We start from the raw sequence: 21,981 nt of genomic DNA on the forward strand, positions 1-21,981 counted from the left end.
CAGATTCTGTCTCTCTCTCTCTCTGACCCTCCCTTGCTTGTGCTGTCTCTCTCTGACTCTCAAAAATAAATAAATAAATAAATAAATAAATAAATAAAATAATTTCTTCTTGAGTTTGAGGAGAGGGACACCTGAATGGCTCCACTGGTTAAGTGACTGACTCTTAATCTTGGTTCAGGTCATGATCTCATGGCTTGTGAGTTTGAGCCCCATGTAAGACTGTTTTGACAGCATTGAACTTGCTCGGGATTCTCTCTCTCTCTCTGCCCCTTCCCTGCTTGTGCTTGCTCGCTCTCTCAAAAAATTAATAAATAAAGTTAAAACAAGTTTGAGGAGGAAAAGTAAAATGGTTTTTCCTACTTATAATACTGTCAACACCATCTCCGCCCCCCCCCCCATCATGCCTGAGGAACATAGATGAAGAAGAACTGGAATACTATTATACAGCCAGTACTTTATTAAAATAGCACACTCCATGTTCTAGAATTTCATTAACGTGTAGCTCTTTGCTTATTTTATTTATGTATTTCCTTATTTTCACAAGTTAATTTAAAATATGTTTACTAGTATATTATGAAGAACCCCAATAAATAATTGAAACTAGTACTATGGCAATAGATATATTTTGTAGTCTGAAATATGCAAATTACAGTTTTTGGAGGAAATGAGAATACTATCTTTTTTTCTAGATAAAGAATAGTAGTCACATGAGTTAATGTCTGAATTACACTATGATATAGCACACGGTAGCATAATATGTCACAATAACAACACTAGGTACAATGTGCCACCGGGCTATAAACTTGGAATTGTTTTATTGATAGCCTAGTAATGTAAGTATGAGTATCTGGTATAATTTAACATGAACAATGCTCCTTCAGGCATTTTAACAGTGGAAATTATTATTGTTAGTCAAATCTGGGTTTATGGATGGCAGGTAGGTATAAAACAACAAAGACATGTTACTTTATAGTTTAGTGACCAATATATTCGAAAGCGTTTTTTCCAAATGCAAATAACTTTTGTATTTGTCATGCCAAAAGAGATATAAATATTTGTCAATATTGAATTTAGTATATGCTTTTTGTTTTACGTGTGTTTTTTCCACTGTTCTGTAAGTACATCAATTTTTACAATTTCATTCTCCATGATATATATTATATACTAAATATATAATTCTGAATTAATTAGAAAAGCATGTCATGGTTCTTGGAGGCTTGTTTAAATATGTTAAGTACATAGCACAGTGCCTGATACTCAACAAGAACTTATTTTATTCAACTTTTTTATTCATCAACTTTAAGTTTATGTTTCACTTTCTACAATCTTTAAAAAATAATTTTATTTACTGTCAACCCACAAACTATCAGTGTATGTAAAAAGTCACCCCCCCCATCTTCACGGTTAATACTATTATTCTTGGAAAGTCTCATTCAGTTGTTATCTCTAAGCAAATTTCTCACAAAATTTAAATTAGATTTTATGTTTCTTTCATTTGTTAATCTATTCAGAAGGTTTCATTGTATACATATATACATATATCACTCTAAGTGCTATATAAAAACATGGAAATACAGTGTCAACAAGATGGAATATGGAAATATGGAAACACATATGTCATGTGGAATATGGAAACACAGTGTCAACAAGAAAAATAATTTTTTTGTTTGCATGGTCTTCACATTCCAATAGAAGAAAACAGATTATAAGAAAGAAAGAAAGAAAAAGAAAGAAAGAAAGAAAGAAAGAAAGAAAGAAAGAAAGAAAGAAAGAAAGGAAGAAAGGAAGAAAGAAAGGAAGAAAGGAAGAAAGAAAGAAAGAAAGGAAAGAAAGAAAGAAAGAAAGAAAGAAAGAAAGAAAGAAAGAAAGAAAGAAAGAAAGAAAGAAAGAAAGAATATAATTTCAGAGAGTACTGTGTACTTTGAAAAACCACAACAGAATTCTTGGTCAATGAATGACAAGAGTCCAAACTACTTGAGTAAGATGTTGAAGGGGGAAGTCCTTGAGAAGGGTGTCAAGTCCTGTGATCTTATTGATAACCCTATGAAGATTGGAGACAAAGACCTTTCATGTAAAGGAAATTCAAAGGTAATTCCTTGTGACTAGGATGAGATTTGATTCAGCAAAAAAGAAGAAATTCAACCAGCTTTAGTTTCCATTAAGAAATAATTTTCTATTTCTCTCCTTGCACTTTTCTTTCCTGCATTCAGACGTACCATACCAACTAAACCAAGTCAGCCTGAATCTTGACTCTGCCTGACATCTTTCATGGGTCTTCTGACTCACACTGACTTGATGGTCAAGGGTAGAACTCTTAACACGCATATCAGTTTATCAGTCTGTAGTCAGTGTTTTGGGGGACTAAGATATGGCAGTAAAGATGAAAAAAGTTAGATTTGGCATATAATCACAATTTCTACTCTGTAGAGTTATAGTAGAGAAAGAAACATCAAGAATGAGCCCAAGATTCTGGGTGTGAGGATCCAGATTAAGGGGTACAATGTGACCAGCTGTAACCCAGACAAAGACAGTCTATTTTTGTTCTCCCAATTTTGACCTTTATGTCCATTGCCAGGAAAATAATTCATTTGGAGACTTTTTAGACTTTATTACCTGCACTCTTCACATCTAATCAGTAATCAGATTCAGTTGATTATAAGGTCTTAATATTTTTTGTTCCTGCTCTCTGTATCAGAGTCATGTATTACCTGTGTTAATATTATCAGCTATATATGCACTGACCTCCCGGCTTTTAATACTTCTTTCCTTGAGATGTTCTTTCTAAAATGCAAATCCGGCTATGCCATGAACTAAATAAAGTCTTTTGTAACTTTTTATTACCTTCTATATCAAATATAAACTTTGCAGAATGAGATATATATGTGCCTCCATCAAAAGACTTTTGCTTCTACCTCCAACCTCTCTTTTAATGAGTCCTATCAAGGACTTCCTACTTCAGCTATTCTAAAATAGTTGAGGACTTTTAAATCTGAATGTTTCATAATTTTATTTATGCTATTTTCTCCCATGAATGTATATCTTCCTCCACCATTGGACATTTATTCACCTTTGAAGACTCAGTTCAAGGACACATCCTAATGAAGTTCACCTGCCCCTTATTGATCACAGTGTCTTTTGTGAACCCATTTGCAATAGTGTACTCTTGTTCTCTTTAGTTTTTTTGATTGCAGGAAATAGTGTCCATTGGTGACAGAGATGAGTATTATAAGAATACAGATGGTACAATAAGGAAGAGGTAGTTTTCATGGGGATTTAAAGACACAAATCACAGCCAGCCAGACTTCATCAGGATTAGCTCTATAACTCATCTGGATTCAAGGTCACCGTGGCAAATTTAACAACATGATTTTCTATTTATTTTCCCTTGCTTTGTATGATATGTTTATATTCTAACAATCTCTTTTTTTTTTCTTTTTGCAAAATACTTTTTAAAAATTTTTTTTTAATGTTTTATTTATTTCTAGGAGAGAGAAACAGCGTGAGCAGGGGAGGGTCAGAGAGAGAGGGAGGCACAGAATCTGAAACAAGCTCCAGGCTCTGAGCCGGCAGTCAGCACACGGCCCGACGCGGGGCTCGAACCCACAAACCGCGAGATCATGACCTAAGCGAAAGACGGACGCCTAACCGACTAAGCCACCCAGGCGCCCCACAAAATACTTTTTTTTTTTACTTTAAATGTAATTTTATTTCATAAATTAAGGATTTTTTTAAAGCTGAAAGTAATTTTATTTTATTAAAAAATTATTTTAGGGGTGCCTGGGTGTCTCAGTCAGTTAAGCGTCTGACTTCTACTCAGGTCATTATCTTGTGGTTCGTGGGTTTGAGCCCCGTGGTGGGTTCTGTGCTGACAGCTAGCTCAGAGCCTGGAGCCTGCTTCAGATTCTGTGTCTCCCTCTCTCTATGACCCTCCCCTGCTCAGGCTGTCTCTCTCTCTCTCTCTCTGAGAAATAAATAAAAACATTAAAAAACTTTATTTTAGTATAGTACAGTGACAGATGGTAACTACACATATGGTGAGCATAGCATTATGTATAAACTTGATGAATCACTGTATTGTGCACCTGAAACTAAATATATCTTACTATCCCTCAGTTTGCTCAAAGTTTATCTTTCTTGTCTTTATAAAATTCCCATTACTTTGATATACATAAAACTCAATATATCCTTCTCTAGTTCAAATGCTCCTTCTGCAAATCATGTTTTTTAGTTCAATTTTTGGAAAAGATAGTCAGAATAATATAGCTAACCTTGATATGAAACGTGTCACAAGTCTATATAGTTCACAGAGAAGCTTCTGGATTCCTTGCCCTACAATTTTTACTCCAGATCCATAGCTATGTGGTATAAACCAAGGATGCCTGGCTAAAATGGGCTATGAATCAAAAAGTTTCCAAATAAGGAAGTCTGGGTGAAAGAAACACCAACCCAAAATATCTCATCCTCTATTATGAATGTTTTCATTTATCTGATACTTGTAACATCGATTATAAAGATGGTGGTGTTTGCTAACTGTGGTCTCACCATCATTACAAACCCCATAGCCACCTTCATATCCATCATATAGAGTCTGATCAGAAATACAATGTGTTATTCAATGCAGAGGTAAGGACACACAGTATCTTTAAAGCTACTCACCAATCTTAGAGTCTAGGATTTCCAAGTGGTATTCATTAATTTCCTACTTCACTCAAACCTTATTCTGATATTATTTATTATTCTGTGAATTATTTATTCATATAAATAGTAATAATTATTATTTAATAATAATTAAATAATTATTTATTATTTCTATGAAATAAACAGTAAATATAGCCATCACTGAGACTGCTTAATTACAGTATTAGTATAAGAGTAGAAAAACCGTAATTCTTATTTATAAAAAGAATGTGTAAAAGATCAAGAGCAGCACAATATATTAGTTGCTGGTTATACCATGTATTCATTGCTACATAGGAAAATCACAAAACTTTGCAGACTAAGAGAACAACACTTCATCATTTGTGTATTTATTCATCATTTTTTTTCATGTATCTGTATTTTTGGCAAGGCTTGGATGGGATTCAGCAGGTACCTTGTCTTTAATTCAAGAGATTCAGCTGAAGCAATTCAACTGGAGCTGCCAGAATCTCATCTATACTGTTAGCCAAAACTCATGCTCACAGCCTTTCCATGAAAGCTCCCATTTTTCAAGATTAAGTATCCCACAAAACTATGGTGGATGTGCATGACACTCTTATGTATAGGTAGTCACAAAGAGCCATTCAATTTCAAGGGGAGAGGACATAGATCCTATCATAAGTCATACCATAGAAAGAACACACGGAATAGAGATATTGTTGTACTTCCCATTGGAAAAATCAATATGCCACATTCTAACTCACATCACTGAAATTTCTGACTCTCATTCGAAAGCAGCCAACTATTTGTTAGTGATAACAAGTTTGATCAACTACTTAATCACATGGTAAATAATATTTTTCCTCATGTGTTTCCTCATTTACAAATGGCATGCTTTATGCTCATGCCTAGAAATGACATGGTGGGAAGAATCACAGTTTATTTCTCATGTGAATCACACACAAAACACGGATCATCAGGCTTGGAATATTTTAGTAATTCAACTTTGCCCCAAAGCCATCCCACATTCACCAGGATTATGAAGTCTTGCCAGCTCTGTACACTTGAAGGTAATGACATCAGTGACGATTCTCTTCCTTGTCAGATTTTGCTCAGAGCAACTAATACCAGTTTACCTCTCACAGTTCTCAAAGTATCCAATGTCACTCAAGTACTAATAGGAAGAAATGCACTCTTCCAAATGCAAAGGAACATGCCCCTAATAGCTTCTCCAGCCTAACTTACTCTAATGACCTTTTAGAAACTTCTATACTGCTCAAAGTCTTTACATAGGCTTAGCTTGCATTTCTGTGGGTTATAGTCTTTACGATACTCACTATGATACTAGATTACCGTCAATAGAGTTCATGTCAAGTATTCCTTACATTATATTTTCATTATATAAACCATGCTGTATATAATGAAAGTCAGAATATTTTCAAAGACTGCGTCAGGCACTTTCTACACAAAGGAAAAGAAATAATGTGTGAAGCAATTTGCTTATGTGCTTAGTTGATCAATTATTTAAATTTTTGCTATTAAACATATTATCAGGAGATATGTGTGCTCTAACCTGCCTATTAAAAGAAAATATTACAACCTTAATAACTAATCAGGAACCAGACACAATACTTTGCACTTAAGTACATGCTTATGAATTGATTACATGGTTTTTCCTGTATAAAGCATTAAAAGACTGACGTAGGAGCTCAATAAATTAGGTTTTAGAAATATTCTGTTCAATTCAGTGCATAGTCAACATTTTAAAGCATTATCTGGTTATCTTAGTTACATTTGAAGATAGGCAGAGTCAGAAAGGCAGCGTGGGAGAAGCGGATCAGGGTTAAGTGATATGAATAAGATAGGAGTATTTATTTTCTGTAGGTAGGTCGGAAAAGGGAAATAAATAACACCAGAATACAAAGAGATAGCAAAAAAGTTTGCTGACAAAATGATGCACCAAACACCCTATATATGTTTTTCTCTGTTATTTTTCATTAAATAGTGTTTTCTAAGTAGAACAAAAAAGGGTCATTGAATACAAATCATCATAACAGGGAAATGACTCAAGTGAATGCTTCATATAAAGATTGAAATTCTGTATGAAATTAGTAAACAATTGAATGGTAGACACGAGATGGGGATTTTGATCCCCAGATTATAACTGTAGAAATAACATAATAGTTGCATTTCCGGGAGAAGACCTGAACAGCTTTAACTTGTCACTTATGTTTCTTCAAATATTGCCCCCCCCCCCGAGAGTTAACTTTAGCAACACAGTATTTCCATTGATGCAAAACACTGTTAAGCCCCAAGATCATGTAACTCTGGCTATAATTTTGAAGCCTGACCAGGCATATGTCATCTGCCGTGGACCTTTTCTCATTGTGAAGTGATACATTGTGCTTCAAGGGCAAGAGCACATGACCCGTTTGCTGGCCAAGTGTGCCTGGGGAAGATGGTCATCCTACTGCAGTTAAGTCATCCCTGAAAGGACTCAGAGATGTGGAAACTTTTGCTCTCCTAGAGTGTGAGAATGATTTATTAAACTCACTGTAACAAAAATGCTGCGTGTGGGCTCATTATACACCTCTCTCTGAAGTTTCGTATGTTTAATGAAATCTGTGATTGTCAATAATTCAACACAGAATTACCTATCTATTAACAAGACAAGTTGTCCATTTCAGTGCTTTCAGGAATTAAAAAGTATATGTATAAATATATGTGTATCTTATGTGTATTATTTTACATTAGGTATCTTTCAAGTTGTGCAACTAAATTATGCATATTAGGAAAGATATCTTATATAAAATAGCCTGTAGTGTGCCTGGGTGACTCAGGGGGTTGAATGTCTGACTCTAGATCTCAGCTTAAGTCTTGATCTCAGGATTGTGAGTTCAAGTCACATGTTGGGCTCCATGCTAAGTGTGAAACTTACTTAAAAAATAATAATAAGTAAAAAAGATAATAAAATAGCCTAAATTGACTCAAGAAGAACAACAATTATCTGTATTGATTGTTGTTGGAAATTATCCTTAATTACTAACCTTATTAAGTTTCTTTTTACTAAAAAGTTGTATTTTCATTCTTTTCCCTAGCAATTTGATGAATGTAGTGTTTGGAGCATTTTTAAAAAATGCATAGATCTATTCATGCATTCTGGCAGTAATTTTAACATGTTGGTCCAGAATGCTTCAAGAGGATTTGGAGGCTTCCAAACGATTTAGACATGACTTTTGTGTATATCACACTGTCGCAGGTCATCCTGGGGGACCCCTAATAGTTCGACTTCTTGGTGTGCACACCTTTGTGCATTCCCCTCTCCTTGCTGCAGGTGGGACCTATGAGTTGCTTCAAACACAGAGGATATGGCAAAGGCAGTGAATTTTCATTCTATTGATTAGGTTAGACAAGATGACAAAAATGATAACACACCTGTTTCATAGCTTTAGCAGCCTTAAAAGAAAGATTCTCCCTTCCTGGGGTTGAAAGTAAGCTAGAATTTGTGAGAAGGTCTACAGAGAGGGCCAAATGGCAAAAATATTACAGATAGTTTCTAAGGGCTGAGACCAGTCGCCAGCTGATAGATAGCCAGCTAATAACTATGAAGATCAGGACACAGACATAGGAGATAAATTCTGCCAATGACCTGAGAGGACTTGGAAATAGGTTCCGTCTTAGAGCGTCTGATGAAAGTGCAGCCATGGCCAGAACCTGGGGCACACCATAGGCTGCTGTCACCCAGAGAGTCCAGTTCATCTGTGGCAGGATTTCTGATTAACAGAAAATTTCAGGTATTGAATCTATATTATGTTAATATAACATAAGATGTGCTTTATATTAATTTGTAGTAATTTGTTATGTAGCCTAGAAATTAATACTCAATTATTAATGTGCCTCATGCTTAATAGAATACTTCAATCTATCTAAACCTTATGAAATCATCTATGATTAAAAAACCTTATGTCATTACAATTTATTTAACATTTTATAGAGAGATATTTAACAAGGGATTATTTTATTTCTATAGTGCGTGGCCTAGATCTATTAGATTAAGCACGAATGCAAAGAAAAGGAGGTATTCTCTCCTCACTTACTGTCTTTAAATGCTATGGTTCTAAAGCAGCGTTGTAAATCAGAATCATCTGTGAATGATATCAAAAAGCCATAACAATAATTAAGACTGATTCACAACCTTTTAATATTTGGATGACTAAATGCATATCTCCATGTTTCCTTTCCTTAGAAACACTGGGGTAGGAGCTAGTAGCCGGTACCTTTCCTCAAATGGAAGTGGCCTTTTTAAGGACTGTTAAGACAAATCTGATATACTCTTCAATTAACAGCTACTATTTTAAAGGCCCTCAGGCTCCTGTAAGATGGAATGTAGACTGACATTCAAGGCTGTTCACAGTTTGACTCCACTCACCCTCCCAGTGTTACCCTGCATTTAAGATATAGTAACATGTTAAAATCTTTCACCAGTGACAGAATGTAATGCCATTTGGTCTATGTTTCTTTAGTTCCTTCAAGCATGACTCCCAGAGCTGAGTCAATGAGCACCCCTTTCACAACGCAATCATGTACTGAATTCATTCTCCTTTAGGGCGAAGAATGTTGTACTGTGATGATTTGTATATATATTACCTTTTTTGTTAGACAACAATGTTCTTGAGTTCATGGTCAGTGTCTAGTTCATCTTTATGTGCTTATGCCTTATGTGTCAGTGCTTAGTAGATATCCACATATTTATATATAGAATGTTATATTGCAAATACCTATCTAGTAATTCATAGAGATAGAATAATACAGTATTACATAGAGTAATACAGTAGAGAGCTGCTGAATCAATAGATATAAGAAAATATTTAATTTAAATGCCTTCACCCAAATAATGAGTCCTTCAGATGAAGCTTTTTTTCTGTAAGAATTTACACACATGTGATGGTTAACTGTACCTGTCAATTTGTCTAGGCTGTAGTTCACTGTTGTTTAGTTACACACTGGTCTAGATTTTGTTGTAAAAATAGTTATGGATGTTATTAACATTTGCACTCAGTTGACTTAAAGTAAAGGTGCCTCCTCCAGTTAGTTGAAAGCCTTAAGTTTCCTAAAAGTTTCCTAAAGAAGTTATTCTTCCTCAAGGCTGCAACATGTAAACCCTGCTTGAGTTTCCAGCCTGCTGATTGACCTATAGATTTTGAATGTAAGCCTGCAGCATCAACTCTTACCTACAAATTTTGGACATACAAAAATAAGTCCCGGTAATTGTGTGAGTCAATTGCTTGAAACAAATCTTTCTTTAGATAGATGATTGATGATTAATAGATGATAGATAGATAGATAGATAGATAGATAGATAGATAGACAGATAGAAATACAGATACATTTCTTAATAGTTCACTGGTTCTATTTCTCTGGAAAACTCTAATACACTGGACAAATTTAATTATTGATGGCTTAATAATTACCTGGTTTTAAAAATTACCAATTCAGGGGCACCTGGGTGGCTCAGTTGGTGAAGCATCCAACTTCAGCTCAGGTCACAATCTCCTAGTTGATGGATTTGAGCCCCACATTGGGCTCTGTGCTGACAGCTCAGAGCCTTGAGCCTGCTTTGTATTATGTGTCTCATTCTCTCTCTGCCCCTCCCATGCTTACACCCCGTCTCTCTCTGTCTCTCTCTGTCTCTCTTTCTCTGTCCTCTCTCAAAGTTAAACACTAAAAACAATTTTTTAAATTATCAGTTCAACAGGAGATGTAAAACTGTCTTCCTTTATTTTAAACCTTAAATAGGATTTATCATTTGGAATTTTTAAGTTGCCTTTGTCAGTGATAGCAAAGTAAAAATGTCATATTCATAAAATCTGCTATAGCTAAAAGATGAAAAATATATAGAGGAAGGTAAATCTTGCTTCTTAACAACTTTCCTTATGTATGTTTTTTGAAGATTAGATGATTTAAAGAAATCATAATGAGATAAACTGATTTTAAAAATGTTTTTGGTTGTTATGTGGGCAGAAATATTTTTATGCCATTGCAATGTGTTCTTTGGCAGAATACCTATGTGAAAGGAAAGAAATTATTCCCTTAACAGATATATATGCTGGAGAAGCAACAGAGATTGTGGTGAGCAGAGTAATGTCCCCCCTCAAAAGCTGCCCACAGTCTTCTAATCACCAGAATCTGTCACTATGCTACCCTCTGTGGTAAAAGCAATGTTGCAAACATGATTAAGTTAAGGCTTTTGAGATGTGTGGATTATCCTGGGCCCAATATAATCACGTGAATGTTCAGAAGGGAACAACCCTTCCCATTTGGAATCAGTGGGAAGATTTAACTAGGGAATAAAAGTTGGACAAATGCAAAGGCCACTGACTTTGAAGATGAAATAAGCTGACCACAAGTCAAAGAATGTGGCTGGACTTTAGAAGCTGTGGAATATGAAGGAACAGATTCTCTTAAGAGCTGTCAGAATATAATGTAGCATGTGCCAACACTTTGATTTTAGCACAGCGGGGCCCACGTCAGACAGTTAACATACAAAAATGCAAGATAATAAATGTGTGTTGTTTAAGCCAAAAAGTTTTTGATAGTTTATTACAGCATTATTAGAAAACAAATAGAGGTTTTCAGAGTAATTATGGTATGGAGACACAGCCCTAAAGTTACAAATACAACAAAAAGAAACATAGGGTAGATACATGTTAACAAGTGTTAACATCTTCCCATAATCTGTAACATTGATAGCCCAAAGTGGGCAACTTATTTCTGTTAACAGTCTAGCTAGAATTTCCCTTTCTCAGCACAGTTCAAATAAGGTCATCTAGCACAGAAAAAGTGTTTGCTTACACCACTGACATCTTACCATCAGCAGGCAATTGTGAGCACACCTGTGATGGTCCAGTTCAACTATGAACGATTGGAACTTCATATAATTCCCATAAAGCAGACCATGGTTTATAGCCATAGCCAACTTACTTAAGATGTGAGGCATTAATTAAGGAAAGACAAATTTTGGACTTCATAGTACTGTCATCCTTCTTAGCCTATCCTGGGCTGGAATCTTTGTCTTCAGTGTTTCAAAGAAGGAGTTTTGTAATACCATTGTCTCCAATAGGCCACAGACGCAACATCCAAAGTGACATAATAACTTGAGAACTAGAGCAAATTCATGCAGAAGGAGAAGTAGCATGTTGGACTCTGAAAGAATGACACTGAGGACAGTCAGCTTTTCAAATGTGTATCAGTGTTGTGAAAATAAGCCATTTCTTGACTGTCAATGTTGAATGAATGACTAAACCCAGACTTTTTCTTTAAGTTGCTCTGTTCCCTACATAGAGGCAACTGTGTGAAGGAAATGTAAATACGAAATGGAAGTAATTTCCATTTTGTCACACAGGGCTCTTATGAAGATAAAATGAGATAAACAAAAAAAAATTGAAATGATACACATATGAACAAACAAGAGAATTAAAAATAATAAAGTTACTGAAGAGAAGCAAGGATGAAAAAAATCTATCTTTGTATGATGATTTATTAAAATTTTGAAAAGATCAATGGTGGCAATAGCTTTAAAGAATTTCCCTTTCTAAGTAAATTTTGGCTCAATCCTTACGAAACTGAGGGTTTGCAAACTGCCAATTGCCACCACACTCTATGCGTTGTTATTCTTTGATGTTTTTAAATGCCCCAGTGCTTTGAGATCAGCATTGACTATCAAAACGAAGTGTGAGAAACATATTTAATTTTAAAATTTTAGGGGCTTCACTAAAAAAGCTACAGAAAAAAGATGAAATTAATATTAGACATGTATTTCACCTAATCTAATATATCCAAATGGTATTATTTCAACATGTAATCAATATTAAAATTATTATTAACACATCTTAATTTTATTTTCAACACGTCTGTGAGATATGGTGTGCAGATGGTATTTTTTACTACCCACATTTCAAGGGCCTATTAAAAACATGTAGTTAGTGGTTATCCTGTTAGAAAGAAGAGTTTTAAATGTAATGTTTCACAATCCTTGGCTAAACAAACAAAGAAACTGATCACAATATTTTCCCATTTGATTTCTGAGGAAACATTTTGACATGCTCTTAGCCAGTGACTATCAACACTCTGTGGTGGTGGTATGGTTGGCTGTCTGTGCCCTCTTTTCACAACTTTACAGCTTCAACTAGAGTCTTTCTCGTTTATTCTAATAGGTTATTGTACATTTCTGTATCATTCTTTTTGAACAAACTCTCCTTGATAAAAGATAACACTAATACTTTCAAATAACAATGCTTTAAGACAGTGATCATAAAATAGAACAAATCACCAGAAAAATAAAAAACATGGATATCATCTATTTGGGGCCTGTACAATACTTCTATTTGTATTTCTCACATGAACAGCTACAATGTGCAGTTTCTTTCAAAACAATAAAGAATGCTGGTTTACACATTCCTTGCATGCTCATCCCTCAATCGCCCAGAGACTCCTCCACAACTAGAATCTTCCACTAATCCCCGGTACTTACTTGGGACATCTATCAGGTTTCTGTGAAAAATAAAATTTGCAGTTTGTGCTCTGGCATTAAAGGCAGCATCCAAGACCAGACACCGAGGTATCTGCTCATGTCAAGAGAAAGTCATCTATTTTCTTCTCGCTACTTGAAAAACCTCAAATACTGTAATTCATCAAAATTTCTCAAAATATATCACAACCAAACACAAATCCCATTAATAAGCAATTCTGGAAGGTGTCAGAAATAATAATTTGGGTTCAAGAGTGTACCAGAGATATTGCAGATTTGATTCCAAAATACCACAATAAAGTAAGTCAAATGATTTTTTTTTGTTTCCAGTGCATAGAGAAGCTGTATTTACACTATACTATAGTCTATTAAGTGTGCAATAGCATTATGCCTTAAAAAGCAATGCATTTATCTGAATTTAAATATATAACTAGGGGCACCTGGGTAGATCAGCCAGTTAAGTGTCCAACTCCTGATTTCGGCTTGTGTCATGATCTCATGTGTTCATGGGTTCAAGCCCCATGTTGGGCTCTGCATTGAAAGCGTGAAGACTGCTTGTTCTCTCTCTCTCGTTCTCCTTTCCTGCCCCACCCTGCTCTCTGTCTCTCTCTCAAAATAAATGAACAAACTTTTAAAAAATTAAAAATTAAATAAAAATACCAACCATTATCTGAGCTTTCAGCAAGTTGTAATCTTTTTGTTTGAGGAGGGTCTTGACTCGGTGTTGATGGCTACTGACTGATTGGGGTCATGGTCGCTGAAGGTTGGAGTGACTGTGGCAATTTCTTAAACAAAACAACAATGAATTTTGCTGCATTGATTGACTCTTCCTTTCACAAATGGTTTCCCTATTGCACATAGTGCTGTTTCATGACACTTTACCCACAATAGAACTTCTTTTGAAATTGGAGTCAATCCTCTCAAACCTTGCCTCTGCTTTATCGACTAAGCTTTGTAATATTCCAAATCCTTTGTTGTCATTTCAATAATCTTCACAGCATCTTTTCCAGAAGTAGATTCCATCTCAAGAAACCACTGTCTTTGCTCGTCCGTAAGAACAAACTCCTCATCTGTTCAAGTTTGATCAAGAGATGGCAGCCATTCAGTCACATCTTCAGGCTTCACTTCTCATTCTAGTCTCTTGCTATTTCCACTACATCTACAGTTACTTCCTGCACTGAAGTCTTAAACCTTCAATTTGTAAAAAATACAATATCTGCAAAGCATACAGGTATGCCTATATATGTATCAGATTTTAAAGGAACACTGAATATTACCATCTAGCATTACTTAATAAATTTAACTGATAACAACCAAGAAAAATAGTTGATATACTAAGGTTATCTCAGTATAAAAGGCCCCTATCTAACTGAGAAGTTCTTAGTCAGATGATTAGTAAGGAATCTCACTTCTGACCAAGAGAGAATAACAAAGAAAGGATTTACTTTCTCATCTGAAAAACCTAAAAATCAGAGCGAAATGAGGGAAAGCGTTTTAAAAAAAAATGGACATTTGGCAATGAAGGACAGAAATCCATGAGATAGGGAACAAGCCAGAAGAACACCACAATTCTCCTAAATTATTGCCTTGAGCATGCAGACTTCATGGCCTCAAAACTTGTACAATTGCACAGAGTGAAACACCTGGGCGGGTGCCTGCTGTCACTGTCTTGAAATTCTTAAAATTTTTGAACAAGGGCATTTGTACTTTCCATATTTACTGGGCCTGGAAATTACATAACTGGTTCAGGCTTTGAGACTTTCTACATTCCAGTGCAGAATGGGGATCCCAGTGAATGGTTTCCCTGAGTGGATGGAGTTGGGATTTCCGGGAGACAGAAGGAGCTGGAATTGACAAGGCAGAATACGTAGGGGGAGAGGACCACACAGAGAACTCCAGAAAACTGCAGTTGATGGCCTCTGGGTATTTAGGAGCTATGTAACAAATGGTACAGGAGGCTTGGGAAGAACAACCTGAAGGGATCAGAGCAAACGATGATTTGAGACCTGGCTGAGAATAGTGACCATTCTCACTTGCCAGAGTTGAAATCACCATCATTCATGAGGCACCAGGTTGAATCTCAAGACAAATGCTGCTCTGCTCCAAGCTAACAAAATTTAAAAGCAAATGCCCAAAGGATCAGACTATTTCCAAGTAGCTTCAATCCACTTCAGAACAAAGCACAGGATTATTTATAAGAGTATGTGCGTGCTCACACACACACACACACACACACACACACACACACAGTGCAGCAATCAGGAAAGTATAAAGCATCCAATACAAAGAAGTAGGAATATTCCTTTTTTAAAAAAAAAAATTTTATTCATTTTTGAGAGAGAGAAAGAGCACTAGCAGGGGAGGGCAGGGAGAGAGGGAGACACAGAATCTGAAGCAGGCTCCAGACTCTGAGCTGTCAGTACAGAGCCGGATAAGAAGCTTGAACTCAGAACTGTGAGATCATGACCTGAGTCGAAGTTTGATGTTTAACCGATTGAGCCACCCAGGCACCCCAAGACAGTTAATATTTAGTGAACAAGACAATGACTACCACAATCGCATTCTTTGTTATCATCTATATAAGTCCAAATAATATTTTCTTAGTGCATTATTTAGGGAGTTAAAGTAACACTACTGATATTACCATCAAATTCTACAATGTTGGTAGCTTAACATGATTAGAAATATTTTTTTCACATAAAAATCTATTGCAGGTGTTGCATTCATATAACTTGTTTCCTTACACTTAAAATTTCAAGGATTCAGGGGCACCCGGGTGGTTCAATTGGTTAAGTGGCCAACTTTGGCTCAGGTGATGATCTCCGGGTTCGTGGGTTCGAGTCTCCTATCACGCTCTGTGCTGACAGCTCAGAGCCTGGAGCCTGCTTCGGATTCTGTGCCTCCCTCTCTCTCTGCCCCTCCCCTGCTCACACTCTGTCTCTCTGTCTCTCAAAAATGAATAAACATATTTTTTAAATAAATGATTCAGGCTATTCTTCTGCATTTCCCTAAGATCTCAGATCAGTCTTCATCCAGGCTTAAAGAAAAAGAGAGAGTGGAAAAGGCATTCATGTTTCCTAATTCATTTGGCCTGGAAATAACACATAGCATTTCCAATCACATCTACTGGGCATGGCCCCAACTTATTGTAAGGAAATGCAGTTTTCACATGACACGTTTATAAGGTACATTTTTGGTTAGACAGCTATTTTGTTTTTTAAGCCAGCAACAAAAGGAATTATTTATTGAAAGACACCAAGATACCACACAGCACTTCCAACCTTGAGGAAAGATTGGCCCATCACAACACAGGAAGGTCAGGGCTGGAGCTGGAGCACCTTAGTAACTTTCCTCCTATCTTTGTTTCTCTCTTCTGTTTTTATTTGTTTGGTGCCTTTTTTCCACTCTGACTTCAGACCACCAGTTCCACATGGTGAAGAAAGAGTCTCACAGAGTCCAAGTCAAACTTGATAGCTCCTCACATTAGAGAAAGACTGGCTTATGCTTATTCTTATTCCAAATTACAGAAGTCTTGGGGAAGGGATGTACTTGGTCCCTGACAATCAGGTTCTTAGCCTGGATCATACTATTTGACCAAAAAACAAGGTATATAAGTATACTAGAGCGCTCTTTATGGACTACATTTTTGAATGTAGCGTTTAAAAGGGAATGATCCCAGAAACAAGAAAAATGTTCGTGGTCAGAGCAAACAATAGAAAATAGTCATTTTCCTATGATCTTTTCTCTTTTTTTTCAATGATTTCTCGCCCATTAGAAATTCCTGATCTTTACCAGGCCCCCCTCACCAAGCATTTCCAGCTATGCAATTCCATAGCTGCAAGTGATTTTGTCAAGCTCTCTACCCCAATTTCCACTTTCCCCTCTGTCATTGGGGACAGCATAGCCACGCCTCAACAGAGGAATTGGAGGCTACTGGGCAAGAGCATTCCAGCTTTCTTACCACATCTGAGTCATATGTTACCTCCTTTCCTTTAACTCCCTTAACTGTGAAGTTTAGTATTTCCTCTTTTGCTCTACCTCCTACATTCTCTCATCACCTCCAGGGCCATTTATTCTATTGCTATGCCATTTATTATATTTTCAAATACTTTTTATCTTTACATTCCTTTTGATATAGTCTTATCCACATTATGTATTTGGAGCCTATCTAGGAAATGGCACTATTATCTATAGTAATTACAGATGGCAAACTGGGCTGTGCTTGGACTCACTCGGTGATTACTGCTGCTACCACAACTTCTGAATTAATTGTAAGGGGTGTGGCTTGTGTATCAGGCTTCTTCAAAGTTGTTCAAAGATATTCTAATATGCGAACATTTGAGAACCATTCATCTATATAATTTCTTAGCCAGAGGCTGATACGACCCTTATTTAGTCTCGAGCTGTACCAATCACATGCAATTAGCAACAAAAAGATCCTGTTAACTCACTTTTTGACTATCTGTCAAATTCATTCCCTCTATGTATACACACTACCACCTCTTTATTGGAGGAACTCCTGTTTTCTCAGGGTTATTTCATTAACGAAATCAACCTTGCTAACCTTGATCTGCTTCCTGGTTAGTAAACACTGCAAATTGTCATCAGACTATTCTTTAAAAATCACAGAGCATGGAGACAGCTGGTGGCTCAGTCAACTGAACATCAGTTTTGATGCAGGTCATGATCCTGGGGTAGTGGGATTGAGCCCTGTGTCAGGCTCTGTGCTGAGTGTGCAGCCAGCTCAAGATTTTCTCTCTCTCTCTCTCTGTCTCTCTCTCTTTGTCTGTCTCTCTGTGTCTTTCTCTCAAAAAATTAAAATAAAATCACAAAGCAGATATTTCACACCTGTTCGAAACACATTTGGAAATTCACTATTGTGTTCTGCATGAAGCCCGAATGCTTTACTGGAGACATCACACATATTGAATCAGGTACATGCCTAATTCCTCAGTAATCTACTTCATCGCTCTCCCTCTAGCCCAGGCTTCACCAGCCTAACCCTTATGCCCTGACTAGTGTAAACGTTCTAGGGTTTCAACACTTAGCTACAACATCAACTCCTCTATCCAACTTTTTTTACTTTTCCCCTTTCAACTGCACCCCCATCACCCCCCACAACACACACAGTACTCCAACATGAATAGAACAGTTTTCTCTGCTTTGGTGCCATAAATGAACTTTTTGTCATTTTGCATGATATCTATATGCTTTGTTGCATTATTTGCTTATAGGTTGAGTTTCATTCTGTAGATAGTAAGGTCCTAAACCTTAGAGACCATACATTATTCATCTTTGTATTGCATTTGTGTCCACTGAAGTGGTCATAAGTGGATGAATAGACACTCTCCCCTTCGAAGTATTAATTCCATTTAACAAGAGAACATATACTAGTGGAAAGTAATGGTTTTCTAATGGTGAAATTTCAGACAAGAGGAAATATTTTGTGAGTGATATCCTCCAATTAGATAATAGCCTGCCCTTATCCAAGCATAAGTAGCAAGTATACTTCCTTAAAAAAGGCCACTTTATAACCTTGATGGGTTTCTCCACATATCTGTTCTAGAACAGTTGTCCTTCAAGTGTTATCCTGGAACTAGTAGCATTATTGCCACCTGAGAATTGGTTAGAAATACAAATTATTGGGTCTCCTCTTTTCTCCTAATTAACCGGAAACTGAGGGGAAGGACCCAGCAATCAATGTTTCAAGTAGCCCTTCAGATATTTCTGATGGCCCGAAGTTTGAGAACAACTGTAAAGGGCAGGGAAAGAGCTACCTGACTAATTATGTTCCCCTTACATCATGTGTGGCGACTACAAGGGCAATCTGTGAATGGGAATTATAGCCAACATGCATCATCTGGGTAGCATGAGGAAGTGGCTTAATCTTTTGAACCTAGGTTTCCTTATTTATATAATGGGGTAAAATATTGCTTACCTCAGGAGTTGCTGTGAATATTAAATAAGTTAATCAATAGAAAATGCCTAAAACAATTCATGGAGAAAATGCTAAGCACAATGCCTGCTCAATTTAGGTGATTTTTTAATTCTTCGATATTTTGCTGCTATTTCTATAGTTATTGCTGCACAACTATGTTTAGTGTCACTACTGACATTATTATTAGTTTTACAATAAAACTAGAAGAAGGAGCTCTGATGTGTTGTATTTATGATCATCTTAGAGGGATGGAAGGATGGAAACAGGCCAGAAGAGGTAAATTAATAGGATCACAGGGATTACAAAGTGAAACCAAGATTAAGCTATGTCAGTTTGATCACACCAGAGAAGAAAATTTTCACAGTAAATATTACTACTTAAATAACTTACATTTCAAGAGAAGTCAAAATACTTTAGGAAATGTTTAGGGGCTCCTGGTGACTCAGTTGGTTGAGCATGTGATTTTGGCTCAGGTCAGGATCTCATGGGTTTGAGCCCTGCATCAGGCTCTGTGCTGACAGCTATGAGCCTGGAGCCTGCTTTGGATTCTGTGTCTCCCTTTTTCTCTGCCCCACACCTCCCCCGCCCGCCCCCGCTTCACTCATACTCTGTCTCTGTCTCTCTCTCTTTCAAAAATAAATAAGCATTAAAATTTTTTTCAGAAAAGAAATGTTTAGTACCTAAATGAAAAGGAAGTTCAGTCATTTGATAAAAACTGCAGATACTGTTAAATAATGCAAGGATAGTATCTTTTTGGAGAGTAGTGACTCAATATGTCAAAGTGAAAGCATGGTTAAAAGATGTCAATAAATATACAAATTTCATGGGCCCATTGATATTTTTCTTTTGAGATTATTTGCAAGTATGAATGTCAACCCAAACTCATGTGTAAAAGAAATAACATATCTTCTCCAATTATTCAACCTATTTTATATTTTGAGATCCCATAGTACTGAGGTTGAAGACTTTCACTTACACCACCTAGAGTTCTTACCCAGTGCCTAGAGGTTGTTCTGTTCATTTAACCCTTGAAATAATCTCCTGACATGAGAATCCTGAGAATTTTCTTCATTCCATCTGGTCTTCAGTCAGGGATCCATTCAGCTCATCATTGAAACATTCCTCTTTCCTATCTGCTGACTTTGTTCAGATTCTCTTGTTTTTGCTACTACTTTCACAACAAATCTAAAATTATGGGCATCTCCTCTGGCTTCTTTGTCTCCTTGGGAATGGAAATCCCTGGAAGGTTATCTGTGATCCTTATCTGCTTAATGCTGAAAACATCCACTCCTCAATACAGAGGCTATAAAATAGCCTAAATACTTTGCATGATACACAGTGAGCTACTGAGAGAACAAAAAAAATATTAATATTTATCACACACACAAAAAACAGCCACATTTATAAATGTAGCATACTTTCTGTGATATTACAAGGTTTAAGTCATATGCTCTTCCTAAATTCACCTTCTGTCTGCAGTTACCTAAGCCTTTTAGCTTTCCCTCACAAAACAAATGAATAAGTGACCATTCAGCTGAGAAACTAATTTGATTTACTGGAAGATGAGCTACACACAAGTCTAATATCTATAACATGTTTGGTAACAATGAGAAAAGTTTGTATGCACGAGCCCAGACATTAAAATTTTTACCCTGGAGGAAGATGAGGAGAAACATATGGTGCTCAAATGTTAGTGATTAAAGCTCAGGAAGTATAGACAAAATCATTAAACATATCTGAAACTTGGGGAAAAAAGAGAATATCAGTAATAGTTCATACATCAGTGGGGGGTTAGGGGGGAAAACAGGCTGTAGAATAAAATGTGACTTCAAACTGATAAACTTATTTCAAGTGGGCAGAAAGAAGTTTAACACTGCATCAAGCCCCAGTCTCAGCTGTTGGGAAGAATTGACTCGTAATATGATAATTAGCTTTGGGTCCCAACACACTCAACAAAACACCTACATATATATACACCTATACACACCATCTTTTACTTCTTATCCCCTTCGCCCCCACCCACCCCCACCCCTCACCCCCTGCTGTGGCACTTCTTTTAATAGGATCAGAGCCTACTTGTAGGTAGAAACAAGTTGAAGTAAACATATGCCTTTAGGAACTATTTTTCTTCAACCAGGGTAGATTTTTAAAAATTTAATATAATTTTTTTCAAATTTTTGTTTAATTGTCTAATTAGTTAACATATATGATAAAATTGGTTTCAAGTGCAGAATGTAGTGATTCATCACTTGCATGTAACACCCAGAGCTCATCCTAAGTGTCTTTCTTACTTCTCACCACTAATTTAGCTCCCCCCCCATCAAACTTCAGTTTGTTAGATAGTTAGTTATAGTATAGGAGTATCTTATGGTTTGCTCCCCTCTCTCTTTACTTCTGATACATGATTGTAATAACCTTTAGGCCATAGACAGTTTTGATTATGTAGGTTTATTTATTGTAACAAATAATTCATACATTCATTTCAAATTTATCTTAATAATGAAGTTGATATTTTCATTATCTATGTAAATGAAGTGGTAGTTTATCAGACAGAACAAACTAACTTCATGATTTGAAACTTAAATATCTAATACCAGTGGTAAGTTACCTCATAAGATTGCTATTGACCCAGAAAAAAAAACAAAAACATTAGCAGAATGGATGCTTACTGAGTATTTTTTTAAAGGAAAATATTTAAAAACAGTGAGGAAGAGAGAAAGGTAGAGAAGAAGGAAAATGGAAATAAAGAGAGAAAGGATCTGAGGAAAGAAGGAAAGGGGAAAAAAGAATGAAAAATAATTTGCAGAAGCCCTAGTGAGATAAAAATTCAAACCTCCTACTTGACACTGTTCTATTATCATTAATTATTTCTTCCTTC

General features: G+C 36.2%; 1 pseudogene; it reads left to right on the plus strand.

Moving 5' to 3' along the window:
• The first annotated feature begins 1,950 nt into the window (after positions 1–1,950).
• The window catches only part of LOC120242962, a 95,695-nt pseudogene continuing 75,664 nt past the window's right edge, over positions 1,951–21,981 (plus strand).

The sequence above is a fragment of the Hyaena hyaena genome, unplaced genomic scaffold, assembly GCF_003009895.1.
Source record: "Hyaena hyaena isolate Hyena2069 unplaced genomic scaffold, ASM300989v1 scaffold_323, whole genome shotgun sequence".
In the NCBI taxonomy this organism is placed as follows: Eukaryota; Metazoa; Chordata; class Mammalia; order Carnivora; family Hyaenidae; genus Hyaena; species Hyaena hyaena.